Source organism: Engraulis encrasicolus, chromosome 4, assembly GCF_034702125.1.
Source record: "Engraulis encrasicolus isolate BLACKSEA-1 chromosome 4, IST_EnEncr_1.0, whole genome shotgun sequence".
NCBI lineage: Eukaryota > Metazoa > Chordata > Actinopteri > Clupeiformes > Engraulidae > Engraulis > Engraulis encrasicolus.
Genome location: NC_085860.1, coordinates 22,320,484 through 22,325,483, shown reverse-complemented (window position 1 = coordinate 22,325,483; position 5,000 = coordinate 22,320,484). Strand labels below are relative to the sequence as shown.

At 46.6% G+C, this 5,000-nt stretch overlaps 1 protein-coding gene across 1 annotated transcript in view; it reads left to right on the top strand.

The window, feature by feature from the left end:
• tspan9a (tetraspanin 9a) overlaps positions 1-5,000 on the top strand; it is a 292,978-nt gene that overhangs the window by 83,162 nt on the left and 204,816 nt on the right. The gene's annotated exons all lie outside the window — the stretch shown is intronic.

The window sequence follows — 5,000 nt, the reverse complement described above, 5'->3', positions numbered from 1 at the left end:
ATCATTTGTATGTGTATTAGCTGCAAGAAAAGGTATTCTGATAAAAAATTTAAAATGACATCCTCATATTGGATTTGTGAAATTTATTTTCCAGGACATTGCACACTAAAGAATATACATACATGACTAATTTTCATCTGGTGTCCAAAATAGTCCGGCTAGATGTTTACAAGCAGATAAATACATTGGTATTGTGTTCCATAATGCACTTTTTTGTGAAAAACGTTTGCACTCTCCTTGGGATTTTAAAAAAATATATTATTATTCATTCATCGGCATGATGACTCAGATCTGCAAAACTGCAAGGTCGAAACGTCATCATGCCAATGAATGGATAAAAAGAACTTACAGAATAAAAAAATCTGTCTATTTATCTATCTACAAAGTATCTATCTATCTATCTATCTATCTATCTATCTATCTATCTATCTATCTATCTATCTATCTATCTATCTATCTATCTATCTATCTATCTATCTATCTATCTATCTATCTATCTATCTATCTATCTATCTATCTACATTTCTGTCTGCATATCATCATAGTTTCCCATCTTGTGGTTGTGTTTATTGTGAAGTGTGTTTGGGGAGGACAGATGCTGGATGCTGGATGCTGGAGGATGATGATGGATCGCTCCTGTTACGCCCGCTACCTCTGAGAGCAGCCACTGGCTTTTGTCTCGTTACATTTCTCTTTCTGTCACAGTCTTTCTCTTTCACTTTCTTTCTTTCTTTCTTTCTTTCTTTCTTTCTTTCTTTCTTTCTTTCTTTCTTTCTTTCTTTCTTTCTTTCTTTCATTCTTTCTTTCTTTCATTCTGTGTTTGTGTGTGTGTGTGTGTGTGTGTGTGTGTGTGTGTGTGTGTGTGTGTGTGTGTGTGTGTGTGTGTGTGTGTGTGTGTGTGTGTGTGTGTGTGTGTGTGTGTGACTGTGAGGTTGTTTGAGGCCGAAAGCGTCCTTGCACCTGGTAGCTTGTCAGAAGAGGAGGAGGAGGAGGAGGAGGGCAGGAGAGGTGAGCTATTGTGCAGCTATTGTAGGAGGGGAAGGAGGAGGAATAGAAAGGAGGAGGAGGAGGGTAGGAGAGGTGAGGCAGCTACTGTAGGAGGGGAAGGAGGAGGAGGAGGAGGAGAAGGAGGAGGAGGAGGAGGAGGAATAGAAAGGAGGAGGAGGAGGGCAGGAGAGGTGAGGCAGCTACTGTAGGAGGGGGAGGAGGAGGAGGAGGAGAAGGAGGAGGAGGAGGAGGAGGATGAGGGCGGCAGGAGAGGTGAGAAGGCTACTGTAGGAGAGGAAGGAGGAGGAGGAGGAGGGAGGAAGAGATGAGGGCGACAGCAGGACAGATGAGGCAGCTATTGTAGGAGGGGAAGGAGGAGGTGGAGGAGAAGGAGGAGGGCAGGAGAGGTGAGTTAGCTATTGTAGGAGGGGAAGGAGGAGGAGGGGAAGGGGGGAGCATGTCTGTCAGTGAAGGAGGAGGAGGAAGGAGGAGGAGGAGTATGAAGGAGGGTTCGTGTCTGTCGGTGAAGAATCTGTTAACTGTCACGGTGGTGACAATGGTGGATTTGCCATCCTTGCCCCCAAGTGTGAGTGTATTTTAGAGCTGTGAAAAATCTTCATCCCAGGCAGACCATTATGCTAACCCGACTGTGTATGTATGTGTGAGTGCATGTGTGTGTGTGTGTGCGTGTGTGTGTGTGTGTGTGTGTGTGTGTGTGTGTGTGTGTTTGTGCCTGTGTGCGTGCGTGCGTCCGTGTGTGTGTGTGTGTGTGCGTGTGCATGTGCGTGTGACGTGCGTGCGTCCCAGTGTGGGTGTGTGTGCGTGCGTCTGTGTTCATCTCCATCCCCTTACTCTGAGAGGGTCTTCACAGCCCACTGACTCACCTAGCAGCTGCTGTTGACAAAGCCGATAAATCAGAACCCAGTTAGCCTGTGTGTGTGTGTGTGTGTGTGTGTGTGTGTGTGTGTGTGTGTGTGTGTGTGTGTGTGTGTGTGTGTGTGTGTGTGTGTGTGTGTGTGTGTGTGTGTGTGTGTGTGTGTGTGTGTGTGTGTGTGTTTGTGTGTGTGTGTGTGTGTGTGTGTGTGTGTGTGTGTGTGTGTGTGTGCGTATGTGTGTGTCTGTGCGCATGTGTTACCATCTCATGACATTTGGTGTATGAGAGTGTGTGTGTGTGTTTGTGTGTGTGGGTTTGTGTGTGGGTTGTGCTTCGTTGCATCCGTTCAATTTCTACCACCATTCAACCGTGTATACATACTGTATGTATGTGCACGTGTGTATGTGTGTGGGTTGTGTTTGTTTCTGTGTGTCCACACCATGGGATGCACGTCTATGAGGGGCCATGTTTCTAGAAACTGCTTAAACCGCTTCCTGTTAGAAACTGCCCACAACCCACCTCATGCGAAAAAAAAATGTAGAGGTGATTCATCATACTACACACTACAAACCTCCATTTATATAGAAGCTACATACTGTAAATCCTTTCTCCTCCTCCATCCTATCAGAAAAAAAGATACCCTTCTTAACATCTCTCCCTTGGGAAGGCACCACTGAAGAAAACTCGACTGGCTGACCTCATTAGAGTATTTGGGGAGTGGAGAGTAAAGCTTTTTGGTTAAATAAACAAACAGATCAGGTTCTCCGAGCTGAGCCATGCTATCTTGGCTGCAAACAGTCACCATTCCATTTTTGTTTTTGTTTTTTTGTGAGCGGCTTTGTCACAATGGAGCATGGCAGTCTTTTCTTCCCATGGCCTTCACTAAGGTAAACCCAGCATTGTTGCCATGCTGGCCAAGTGGTCATTTTTTTGCTGGGGTTTTTTTTTTTCAATACGTGTCCTTCGTTCTGTTCATTTTGTATCGATAGTTTTTTCTTTTCAAAATTGTAATTGTGTTTGGCCCTGCCTTGGCTTAACGGTAGGGCACTGGGTTACTACGTCCGTGACCCGAATTCGATTCCGGCTCCGGTCATTTGCCGATCTCTCACTCACTTCCTGTCACCATCTCCAACTGTCCTATCAAATGATGGCAAAAACTAGCCTGGTCTTGACCATCCCATAATACTACCATTTAATTTCGTATTTATGGTCTGGAAGTTGTGTGATCTGACGCGATTGCAGGAAGCGGGAAGTTTGCACTCAGTTATGGTTTGAAATGATTGGACAGCTCTCACCCAATCGCTGACAGTTACTCAACAACAACATAGCACAGACCAGAGCCATTGGCGCAGACGTTTTCATGGTCACGAGCGTCCTCCCCTTTCTCCCCCACATGGGGCGCTTATTCGCTTATTGGCTGTTTTCTGATTAGATTAGATGGGGAGCGTTGCGATCAAAATCCCACCGATCTGGACACTCCACAGAAGAGGAAGGCAAGACTACCGTAGTGGAGCCAATCCTTTGGCGGAAGTACGTAGGATGGCTCGCGAGGCTAGGCAAAAACAGCCTTCTTTCTTTCTGTCATTAGCACCAATGATCATCCATCTTGTTATGTTGTCCTTCACCTTTTGACGCTGCACCATGATTGTTGTCTTTGTTAGCTTTTCATATCCTCCCCACTATGTTTTCTGCCTCTTCTGTTCTTTCGCTGTCACTTGGCATTGTTAACACATTCTTTTGGCATTTTCAAGAGGTACACACGCACGCATCCTGCAGCTGTATGACGAGCCTTTCAAAAGGTGCAGATACTGAGGCCTAGTGTTGCGATACCAAGATGTCAAAGCCTCCCTTGCCTTCTCTTCTCTTCCCTTCCCTTCCCTTCCCTTCCCTTCCCTTCCCTTCTCTTCTCTTCTCTTCTCTTCTCTTCTCTTCTCTTCTCTTCTCTTCTCTTCTCTTCTCTTCTCTTCTCTTCTCTTCCCTTCCCTTCCCTTCCCTTCTCTTCTCTTCTCTTCTCTTCTCTTCTCTTCTCTTCTCTTCTCTTCTCTTCTCTTCTCTTCTCTTCTCTTCTCTTCTCTTCTCTTCTCTTCTCTTCCCTTCCCTTCTCTTCTCTTCTCTTCTCTTCCCTTCCATTTGCCCTTGGGTAGTGATTATGGTCCCTTTTGTAAAATGTGTCATTGTTACAGCGAAAATAAAACTCGGCGGGCGCAAGGTGTAATTTTGTCTTCCGTGCACTTGTTTTCACCCTCTCACCATGTCGCTGTTCTTTTTTCTTCCTTGATGGGTTTTTCTCGCCTCTTGTTTTTTTCTTTTCTCCCTGCCTCCCTCTCTCTCTCTCTCTGTCTCTCTCTCTCTCTCTCTCTCTCTCTCTCTCTCTCTCTCTCTCTCTCTCTCTCTCTCTCTCTCTACCTCCCTCCCAACTCTTCCTGACAACATTACCACGGATGAGTTGAGTAAACAGGCTGCCTGCCGCTTTAGTGCTCATTGCCCCGTTTTTTGTCCCGCTGATGCGTCCTCCGCCCGTCATTTCTGTCTAGATGGGCTGCTGTGTCGTGTCATCGATTTGGGCTTCCATGGGCTTTGCCTGATGAAGTCCTGAGGGTCGAAACGTTGCGCCTTCACCATTAAAATAACACAGAAGACAAGCAGTGTTTGCGGACTTTACTCATGTTCATTGGACTACCATGGGTTGTGAACATAGCCCAAAGCCCAAATTCTAACCCCTAAGGGCCGCTGTTCTGCAGTGCATTCCAATGGAGCTTGGTACACGTAGCTCAGCTCGATGGGGTAGTTCACTTTGACACTTTGACACTACGCAGTGGAATATCTTCCTCGTAGGCAGTCTCATTTCCTGCTTTGCTGAAGACGTCTCTCAGCCGCTCCCCGCTCCCCGTTCTGGCTGTCTCCTGAGGCGGGGCTCCTGTCCCATTGGGCACGGTTATGGCGTCTCTGACGGGAAAACAAATGACTCTCAGGGGCTGAGAAACTTATTACGCCGCGTCGCCTCCTCGTGTTTTGTCGTTTGTCTTTGTGGTGAACTGTGTTTCTTGTGCTCGTCAGCGTGGCGTGTCCCCCCGCCTCCTTACAGCCCTTACACCCTTTCTCTCTCTTGTATTTCTGGACCTTGTCTTGTGTTTAACTC